The sequence below is a fragment of the Orycteropus afer genome, unplaced genomic scaffold (assembly GCF_000298275.1).
Source record: "Orycteropus afer afer isolate SDZICR_OR568_19922 unplaced genomic scaffold, OryAfe1.0 scaffold00316, whole genome shotgun sequence".
Taxonomy (NCBI): domain Eukaryota; kingdom Metazoa; phylum Chordata; class Mammalia; order Tubulidentata; family Orycteropodidae; genus Orycteropus; species Orycteropus afer.
The window spans coordinates 357,347-369,109 of record NW_006921903.1 but is presented as its reverse complement, the minus strand read 5'-3'; positions in this window follow the sequence as shown (position 1 = coordinate 369,109).

Genomic DNA, 11,763 nt, shown 5'->3' with positions numbered 1-11,763 from the left:
TTGTGATTTGGGTGAAAATTTACAGAGCAAATACACTTTCCATACAGCAGTTCACATACACTTTGTCTCATGACATTGACCACAGTTTACCACAAAGCAACATCTCCTCTCCCACTTCCTCCCGACAGTTAGCTCTTCCCTGTGTCTATCCCTCCATGCATTCCTGCCCCCTGAGCTGTCTCCCTGGGCATAAGCAGTCCTTCTTTCTCCCAAGCTTGTTCTCTCCAAGGAGTTTATCTACCTCAGGTAAATGTTCAACTCATATGCCTGTCCATTGTTTGGCTGGAAGCCACAGGCATGTGTTCAATTCCAAACCTGAAGGGCAGCTAGGGGTCATAGTCTCAATGGTTCCACCAGGATCCATCGGGCCAGCAAACCTGGTCCTCCCTTTTTTTTTTTTCCCCAAATGATTCTGAGTTTTGTTCCACAATGTTCTCCATCTATCCAGGATCTCCTACATAGATCCTCTTCCAAGTGGTTGACAATAGTAGCTGGACACCATCTAGTTCTGGTCTCATAATTGTATAGGCTGAAGATCGGATGGTATACCAGTCACTAGAACTAATTTTTTTCCATGAATTTTTGGTTTTCTTCATTCTCCTTTGCTCTGGACTAGGAGAGACCCATCGTTTCATCTAGATGGTAGCTTGCAAGCTTTAAGATCTCAGTCACTACTCACCACAGTAGGAGGTGGAACAATGTTTTGTGTAGTATGTTATGCCAATTTAGCTTGATGTCCTCTGTGACTATGGTCCCAAGCCCACAGATTAAACTACTCACTCCCTCTGGGTAGCTGGCTGTGACCAAGCAGTGACTACAAACTTGCCCCTTTTCAGCTCCATTATACACCTGGGAATTCAGATCACACACTTAAAATTATAGAACCACTGTCTGCCAACCCTACACATGTTCTTGGGTGCACTTCCCACATCATAGACATACCTAATAGTTCAGTCTGTCCACCCATCTATCCACCCATATACCATGTTTGCCTTCACTGACCATGCTGTACTATATGTGCAAAAAAGTTCATCTTTGTTGTCTATACTTCCCATGTACCTCTCTATGTCTTTCTCTTCCTCAATGCCACTATATTGATAACTCACATTTGGTACATTGCCCCACTCTTTACCCAAATCAAAACTTACCTCTATCTATCTAACCATTTTCTCTACCCTCCTCTCCCACCCCTGGTAACCAACAAAGAAAATGTCCTTCCATAGATAAGCATTTCCTTGACTTCTACAATAATGGACTAATACAGTATTTGTTCTTTTGTGATTGACTTATTTCACTCAGCATAATGTCCTCCAAGTTCATCCACATTAGATGGTGTTTTGTAGATTCTACATTATTCTTCAGGGTTGTATAGTATTCCATTTTGTGTATGTACCAAAGTTTGGACATCCATTCCTCAGTTGATAGACACCTAGGTTGTTTCCATCTTTTGACTATTGTAAATGGTGCCACGATGAACATGAGTGTGCATATGTCTGTTCTTGTCATGGCTCTCACATCTTTAAGATATATACCTAGTAATTGAATAGCTGGGTAAAATGGTATTTCTAGTTCCAACTTTTGAAGGAATCACCATACTGCTTTCCAAAATGGTTGTACCATGTTACAGTCCCACCAGCAGTGTATGAAAGTCCCAATCTCTCCACATCCTCACCAGCATTTGTTGTTTTCTGTCTCGTTGAACTTTGCTACTAGTGCTGGAGCAAGATGGTATCTCATTGTTGTTTTGATTTGCATCTCTATAATAGCTAATGATCATGAACATTTCTTCATATGTTTGTTGTGCTCTTGAATATCGTCCTTGGTGAGATGTCTATTCATGTCTTCTGCCCATTTTTTAAATGGTTTGTTTTTCTTTTTGTTATTGAGGTGTTGGAGTTTTCTATAGATTCTAGAGATAAGTCCCTTGTCAGATATGTCATTACCAAATATTTTTTTTCCCAATCTGTAGGCTGTCTTTTGACTCTTTTGGAGAAGTCTTTGGAAGCATATAAAAATTTAATTTTTAGAAGGTCCCAATTATCTGGTTTCTCTTCTGCTGTTTGTACATAAGCCATGGTATTTTCAATCACCTTGTATGCATGTTAGAATTGAACAATGAATAAGGAAGACTGAAGAAGAGTTGATGCTTTTGAGTTGTGGTGCTGGCGAAGACAGCAAAATGAACTAACAAACCTGTCCTGGAAGAAGTGGAGCTGGAATGCTCCTTGGAAGCGAGAAGGGTCAGACTTCATCTCACCTACTTTGATCATGTGATCAGATGGAACCATTCCCTGGAGAAGCTTATCATGGTTGGTAAAATGGAAGTTCAGCAAAAAAGGGGAAGACCCTCAAAGAGATGGATTGACACAGTGGTTTTAACTATGGGCTCAGGTATAGCAAGGATTGTGAGACTGCCACAGGACCTATCAGTGTTTCATTCTGTTGTACACAGGATTGCTATGAGTTAGAACCAACTTGATCACACTTAACAACAACATATATACAAAAGGTTTAATTAAAAAATTATCTATATTTTTCTACAATAATTATATTACCTTTTTATATGAATTTTAATATCATTGATATAACATGTACCCATGGAAGTAGATTGCCCAACCTTCCTTCTGAGGAGTGGCTGGTGGTCTTGAACCACCAGCCTTCTAGTTTACAGCAAAATGCCTTAGGCACTACACCACCCAAGCTCCCAATGAAAAAAAAGAATGAAAAATAACATGTACCATGTATGTTGTTTTATTATTTATATTATAATTATTGCCATACATCAGACAATGTTTCAGCACTACTCATAAATTCTTTTCAGTAATATATTATAGTGTTCCACTGCTATTCATGAGTTTTCATTGGTCAAATCTTTGAGAAGTGGATGGCCTCTTCTTTCTTCTGAATCTGTCCTAGACTGGTAGCTCTGCTGAAACTTTCTACCATGGGTAACCTTGCTGGCATTTGCTAGACCAGTGGCATAGCCTCCAACCTCACAGCAACACCTAAGCCACCGCTGGATGACAAACTGACAGACATGTTCTCCTCCTTAGCTGTACCAAACCTTTCTGCTCACTTCCTGGCCTCTCTTAAAGCTACTCCAAACCTTGCACTGGTTCTCCTCCTGGCTCCCTTTAGAGAATCCTTCAAAGCCCCAGAACCTGGCTCCACATCTGGGAACCCCTTAAAGCTGCCTCAAATAGCCCCATGCCTGCCTCTTCTTCTTGGCTGCCCCTTCAAGTCAACTCCCACAACTCCCAGGAAGGACCTTTGCTTCTTGGCCAGTCCTTAAAGCTGCGTCCAAAAGCCCCTGGTGCCTGGCTCCACTTCCAGGTCCCCCATGCTTTCTATACCCAGGAATTGCACCTCAAATGTACTATATATACAGACACATGAAAATACATATTGAAATAAAAACTCATTGTCATCATTTTCAAAGCTATTCAGAACACCTCAAATCTTCAAAAAAACAGGTTACTGGAAAAGAGTTTTCCACTTATGATTTCTCAGTATTATTGTATAATGATCTACTGGGCTTTTTGATAAAAGATGTTACTGTTAGGTACTGTTGAGTCAGTACAATTCTATACCATAGACAACACTCACTGAGAATACCTTCAATTTTCTTACCCATCATGGAGACCAGTTAAATGGTGGTTCCATTCTGTAAGTGACCATGATCTGTAGATTGTGACTGGGTCAGCAATGTGTTAACATTCTTGAGATCTGGTTGTTGAGCTGTGGTCACGGTGGTCCCTGACCCTCGGCGGCCCAGCATGCAATGGAACAAAATGCTGCCTGATCCTGTACCATCCTGATTGGCTGTGGTTGGACCATCATGAGCCACAGGGTTTTCATTGGTTGATTTTTGGAAGTAGATCACCAGGTGTTCTTCCTGGTCCATCTCAGTCTGGAAAACCCTTTATTGTGAAGTCTATTCTGACTCAAGGGAGCTCTGGGAGCCTAGTGCCTAAGGCACCTGACTGCTAACCAGAAGTCTGGAGGTTCAAACCCACCAGCCACTCCTTGGAAGGATGATTGGGCAATCTACTTCCATAGTGATACCACCTTGGAAACCAAAGGAGGGGTCGCTATGAGTCGGGCCTAACTCAACAGCACATAATAACAACAACAACATTCTGACTCAAAAGAACTAACAAATCTGTCCTGGAGGCAGTGCAACTGGAATGCTCCTTGGAAGCGAGAATGGCCAGAATCACCTACTTTGGTCATGTTGTCAGAAGGGACCATTCTCTGGAGAAGGATGTCATGCTTGGTAAGGTGGAGGGTTGATGAAAGAGGGGAAGGCCCTCAATGAGATGGATTGCCACAGTGGCTGCAACGATGGGTTCAGGTAGAGCAAGGATTGTGAGGCTGGCTCAAGATGGGATAGTGTTTCTTTTTGTTGTACATTGGGTTGTTATGAGCTGGACCCAACTCAACAGCACCTAACAACAACAACAGCAACAACAACAACATTCTGACTCATAGTCACTCTACAAGTGAAAGTAAAATTGCTACTTTGGGTTTCCAAGGTCATCATTTTTATGGAAGGAAACTAGCACATCTTTCTCCCACAGAGGGCTTGGTGGTTTGAACTGCCAACCTTTCTGTTAGCAACAGAGTACTTAAGAACTGAACCACCATGGTTCCTTTTTAGTCTAGAAGTGTCACTGAAACCTGTTCAGCATCAATGCTATGCCAAACCTCCACTGACAGCTGGTGGCTGCATCTGAGGTGCAATTGCTGGGTGTAGAACCCAGGTCTCCCAGGATTTGCCCACTGACCTAAATCTTAGATTCTTCACCTTGTAAATTAAGGGAGTTATATTCATGGTGGTTTCATCTAAGAAAGCCCGTGACTGATTCATTTAGGTCCCATCTCCTTTGAAGGTATATGATTGAGTGAAGGAGTCTCAAGATGATATATGGTGTTGGGACAATGGATTAACCGTAAAATAACAACCCCAGCCATACAAATTATGAGCCTGCCTTTCAAATACCACAGAGTGCATTAAGGTGCAATGTCAAGCCTGGAGCCCTAAACCAGGAGTGGATAAAGCCAATCTGCATAGTGAACCAAAGAAATAAATCCCAAAGACAATCATCGATACATAATATCATAAAAATGCAAACTTTATATTTATAGCAAAATATACAAAAAAATATTAAAAAGCACATGACAAATGAGGAAGAATATTATAAGTGAATTTTAAAACTCCTGAAGTCAATAAGAAAGTATATTAATCTAAAAACTGACAAAGGGAATACAAACAGATAATAAATTTATGCAAAATGTTTAATCTTATAAGGAAGAAAAGAAATGCACAAATAAGTAAGAGTAGTATGTCATTTATTGTCTTTTACAGTACAGAAATTAAAATTAAATAGAGAAATATAATATCCAATGTGTAGGGAAATGCATGCAGTTATAGATGGCTACTTGTTGGGGAATGTTGGCAGAATTTACTCAAAGCCTGGGAAGTATTCTTGCACTTTTCTCTGTGAAGTTCATTTCTAATACTTTTTTTTTTTTTTTCTGGATAAATTATTAGAGCTATATGCAAATCTCTGGTACAGTTACAATGATATTTAAGTTGTTGTTGTTGTTGTTGTTATTTGCCGTCGAGTCAGCCCCAACTCATAGCGACCCCTCCTTGGGTTTCCGAGGCAGTATCACTACGGAATTAGGATTGCCCAACCTTCCTTCCGAGGAGTGGCTGCTGGGTTTGAACCGCCAGCCTTCTGGTTAGCAGTCAAATGCCTTAGCCACTATGCTACCAGAGCTCCTGATATTTAAGTTACAACTTACAATTATATTTTAAAAAGTAATAAAAATACATTGAAAAGAGCATTTTGATTTAATACTAAGAGTCTCATCTTGGAACATTTGTGCTTACTGTCCTCTCTGCCAGAAATCTCCTTCCCCCAGATATCTGCAGGATGTGTTTACACACTTCATCCAGGTCCCTGCTTAAACAGTACCCATTTAGGGACCATATATCCTCAACCAGCCTATATGAAATAACTCCCTCCTTCACTCATTGCATTCTCCTGCCTCCCATTGCAAATGGACCTTTCCTGTGTGGTGTAATGCCAGTCTTGCAGCCCAGAATGGGACCTCCACAAAAGCTACAATCTGCTTCTTTCATCCTTATCTGATTTTCCCTGCCTAGAACATAGCACATGGTGGAGACTCAATAAACTTTGAAGCAAATCAACACCAGTTCAACATTCGCTCACATTCTGAGATCTAGCCAAGGTAAATAATAGATTGATAAGTAGGCAGAGGCTCAGAGGGGTTAGCAGATAAAACAACTTCATGTAGCATTAATGCAGAGCCTGAAGCTGTCTAGGCACCTGCCAATGTATGGGCCTGAAAGACTCATGAACGGGTCTTCATTACATTAGTGAAGTTCAGGGAAGAGTGATTGAGGAGGTTTTGGAAGAGGAAGTACCATGAGAGAATCATTTTTGGCATCAATCTGATAGGAATACAAAGAATGGATAATTTAAGTAGCAGAATAGAGTCCAAAATAAATTCAAGGTAATTTTTCTTGATCTGTCCACTTTGCAGAGCTACGTCAGTCCCTCAAAGCATCTCATACTTCAACATTTGAGCTTCAACTATCAAAAAGAAAAAGAAAAAAAGTTTGTCCATTTAGTCAAGTGTGCAAAGCTCCAAGTAGGTGAAAACATCACAAGATGGTGAAAACAACTGCTAGATTTTGCTGATAATGATTAGTGAAGGAGGATTGTCTCTCTCTGTTATCATCTTACTTCCCTTAGTAAATTGACTTAAACAGAGACCCCGGGTGGTGCAAACTCTTAGCATACTAGCTGCTAACTGAGAAGTTGAAAGTTGGAGGAGTCTATCAGAGGCCTCTTGGAAGAAAGGCCTGTTGATTTCCTTCCAAAAAATCATCCATTGAAAGTCTTCTGGAGCACAGCTCGACTCCAACCCATATAACGTCATCATGAGTTGGTGTTGACTTGATGGCAACTGATTGACAGGCAACTGCTTAAATAGAACTAGATAATGTTACATTATTTTTATATCATTTCTATTGTAGGATAAATCAACTTATATATAGTAAAAAATAAAGATCAATGATGAGGGATGGTACATAAGGAAAATTTATCATGTGTTTCCATGAAGTTGATAAAGGGGTATGAGTGGGAAAATAGGGAGATGACTCATCAGAATTTTGAAAAGTATTGGAAAAGCCCACAAAGGTGTTTGTCCTTTTTCTTTACAATTTTCTTTTGGAATTTATTTATCTTTGTTTATTTATCTTCATAATTTTCCAATTTGCTTTCTATTTAATCTGCAGAAGAAAAATCTGACTATAAATTATGATTATACTATCCTGAAATTATTGAATTATTTAAATTTTAACGATATGGTAAGTTTTCATTTCCATGATATGAAATAATTAGTATAATTTATTTATCCCCAGTGGTTTTTTGACTTCAAACTTAACCTGTTGTCTACCTATCTCTGCCTATAAAGCTGTATGTCATTATTAGCAAAGTATCATGCAGAAGGGATAAAGTGTAAACTATGGTATCACAGAATCCCATTTCATCATTTGCTTTTGTCATTTTAGGCTGGTTTTTTACTGACAAAGCCTCAGATTTCTCATCTCTAAATTGGGTTCCATGCTATTTGCCACATAGAGTTGGCACAGAGATAAAATGATGGCATTTGCTGAATGCTAAGCCCATGCGGGCCACTAGCACATGCTTGGTAAATGTTACCTCTATGGGCTGGCATTAGCCATTAAATAGAAAAAAAAAAAAAAAAAAAAAAAATCCAACACAATGTACTTCAAGGACTCTTAAAGTAGGGTGCTTAATTTTGGCAATATTTCATAGAGAAACCCAACAATACAATTCCAAATTTTGCTCCACACACTGGAAACCATGCCCTGTGCTCACTTATCCATATAGAAGATACTCAAGAACTAAGGAAAAGGGGATTTGGTGTAAATGGGGGGGGGGGAGAAGGACTCTCATCTTTGTTTAATATTAAGATACTAATTTATTGATCTTTACTAAGTAATTTTAACCAGTATTAATTGAATATATAGTGAATATTAGGGTATAGGGAGCTCTGGTAGCATAGTGTCTAAGGCACTTGACAGCTAACCAGAAGGCTGGCAGTTCAAACCCAACAGTCACTCCTTGGAAGAAAGATGAGGCAATCTACTTCCATAGTGATACTGCCTCAGAAACCCAAGGAGGGTCACTATGAGTCGAGTCTGACTCAATGGCACATAACAACAACAACATTAGGGTATAAGAAGCTAAGGTAACACATAAGGAAAAGACACTTTTCTTTGTTGAACGTCCACCTTGGGTCACCACTGTGCCAGGCACTCTCACCTGTCAAAGGAGTTGATGTTCCTAGAACAATGTTAGACCTTTCTCTGGTTCTTAGTATGCTAGATCTCATTTTTTTTTTTTTTTTTTTTCTTTCAGAATCTCCATTCAGATCAACAGGGGCCAGTCTTGTATTTTTCTGGCAAACATAGGATAGTATGAGTATGAATTTTACTGTTTTCTAAAATCATATGAAACTTTATTATCTGTTTTATGACATGTTGGTCACCTCTAATATGATGATATAGTCCCTTAGGTAAAAGAGAGAGAGAAGCTCAACTCTCTTTGAAAAAAAAAAAAAAAAAAAAAATCAGGAAAAGAAGGACAGAAGGGAAAAACAAAGAAGAGAGGAAGGGAAGGAGGGAGGGACAGAGGCAGGGAGAAAGGAAGTAAGGAGGTAGTGAAAGAAGGAAGAGGACAGGGTAATGGAGGAGGCAAGGGATGAAGGAAGGAAGAAAGGATGAAGTGACAAATGAAAGACAGAGAGGGAGAAAGAAAGAGAGAGGGACAAAGAAAGAAAGGAGGAGAGTGAGTCAAAGAAGGAGTGAGGGGGGCAAGGAAGGAGAGATGAAGAGAGGGAAGGGAAGGGAAGGAAGGACAGAACAAAGAGGGTAAGAGAGGAAATGAGGCAGTAAAGGAAGGAAGAAGAGGGTCTTAGTTGAAAGAAAAACAAAGCAATGTGTCATAGCTTCATTCTCAGATGCAAAAGCAATCCAATCTAAGAACACTATATTTACTGGCAATTTTTGACTCACACAGCTATTGTGCAATGCAACCCACTTGTCATGCATAGTGCTCAGGAAGTTTCATCCACAGAGGTGACACCCAGCACCAGACAGCTGGCTTCATCCACCAGTGACTTCCATTGTGGAGCCTCTGCACTGCCCATTACTAACCATCAGCGTCCTCTCTCACGGTGATGCCTGGGTACTGGATTAGCTGCATCCTGCTGACCCCTCTCTTCCCAGGTGCTCATGTTCATCACCCACTCATGCGCCACTGCCCTGTGGGCACCACTGGCAATGTCACATGGGTGAGGACACACTTGCTCCTTCTGCATGTTCACCAGGCCCCAGTGCATAGCGATTTAGATCAAATGACCTTCATAGAAGTTCCTGCCCACACAAGTCTTTCCTTTAGATTCTGTGAGGCTGCCCCATAGGGCTTGCTTTTAAAAGCTGATCTCTGTGCATCATCAGCAATGCCCTGCCTGCCTGCTCTTATTTGGGATAGAAAATACAATACTCAAGCATAAAGACACTACCTCTTCTTTTATTTTTACCTTTTTGGTTCCAAGGCTAAAACAATTGTATAAAACATTTATGAATTCTTTTATTTCCATTTTTAAAGGCAAAAAGTACAACATTCTTAATAAAACATGATTTCCTTATGTGCGCACACAGGAGCATACATAGAAAATGTGAGAAAGAATCCAGATTCCAAAGAATTTAAAACATAGTATAACTTCCACTGCAATGTAGGGAATTGTAGTGAAAGCTGCACAAGGTTGCCTTGAAGCCAGGCAAAATGTGCTTCTCTTTATGTGCTTCCATAGCTGTGTGACCTGCTTGGATTAACTAACTTCTCTGAGTCCTGAATTTTCCATACTGCTGCTTGTGAGATAGGTGTAAGGCTTAAAATGAATTTATGGGCATCTTCTCACCAAACTTCCTGCTCAAACTAAGAGCTCATCACATGAAAGTTGTTATAGTTATTATTCTACTGTTGATTAAATTATTCACAAAACAGTATCTAATAAATACCTTACATAAATTTATACCACTCAAATATCAGACTGTCAGACTGTAATGATTTGCAAGTTGCTATGATAGTAGACTATTCATAAATTTGCACAGTAATGTATCAGACAGGTTTTCCCTGGCCAATTCTTTGAGAAGTGAATGTCTTCCTCCTTCTTCCTAGTCTGTTTCAGTCTGCAAGCCGGGCTGATACCTGTGCAACAGGTGCACCTCACTAGGTTTGAAACACCAGTGGCACAGCCTCAAGTCTCACAGCAACACATCACCACAGTAGGAGAAACCAACAGACAAGTTTGTCTCCCTTAGTTGTTGGAAACCCCTCCAACCACCCTTATCTGGATCCCTGTGGCTAACTCCTTGATCTGTTCCAGTCCCCTTTGCCTTTTCTGTCCTCTCCCTGCTTCCTGCCTTGCTGCTTGTGGGGGGTGGTGGCCTGCGTTCCCTCTCCTCACCTGGCTCCCGGCAGTTGACTCCTCGATCTGTTCCTATCCCCTTTGCCTTTTCTGTCTTCTCTCCCTGTCTTCCCATCTCACTCCTTGTGGGGCATGGCCTGGGTTCCCTCTCTTCACCTGGGTCCCTGTGGCTGACTCCTCACTCTGTTCTGGTTCCCTTTGCCTTTTCTGTCCTCTCCCGGCTTCCTTCCTCGCTGCCTGTTCTTAGGTCCCTGGAATCCAAATGAGAACGCTATCACTTTAAAATCGAAAATGGTTGCCACTTGTAAACATTAAAAATGGCTGCACCCTTGGTCACTTTAAATATCCAAAATGGCCACCACTTGTAAACATTCAAAATGGCTGAGCCCTCGGTCACTTTAAATTTCCAAGAAGGCCGCCACTTGTAAGCATTCAAAATGGCTGCACCCTCCAGACAAATAAGAACGTCAGTGAAAAAAAAAAAAAAAAACCCTGCAATATCTGGGGGTAGGGCAATAAGAGAAAAAAGGCAGAAAAAGAGAATAATGAAGAAAAAAAAATGGGAAAAATGCAAAAAGAAAAACAAGGAATGGGGTTAACCATGAGAAAAAAGAAGAAAAAAAACTTGCAACCAGGAACAAGGAAAAGAAAAGCTGCAAACTAGGACCTGGGAGGGGAATAATAGTAAAGAGGACAAAAGTATTAATAACAGTAGTAGTTTTAAAACAGACAAAAGCAAGCAAACTAAAAACCAGAAAAAAGAGAGAGAGAAAAAAATCGGGGGAGGGCAGGGCAGGGTGCCATCCAAGCTCACAGAGTGGGATGGAGTTCCTGCGGGTCCAGAAGGTGGGTGGGAGTGGGGAATGGCCGATCCTCTGTTCATCAAGCGGGTGTGGGTATAACAGTAACAAGGGGAATGTCGCACCTTTTCAGTGTCCTTGGTGCTACTAGGTTATCTTCTGGAGGCTAGAAGTCTGAATTCCAGGAGCTGGCTCTCCAGGGGTTTTCTCTCTCCACGTGGGCTCTGTGGGAAGGTCCTGGACTCTTCTGGTACTTTTGGGGCCATCGACCTCCCGAGTCCTTACACTCATAGAAGCTGGCAAGTCCAAAGTTCTTGGGTCAAACGTCAAGCTGGAGGCTTTTCCTGACTCTTGCAGTAACTGGTGAACCGTGCAATATGCAGCTTATATGACTATGATAGATGGC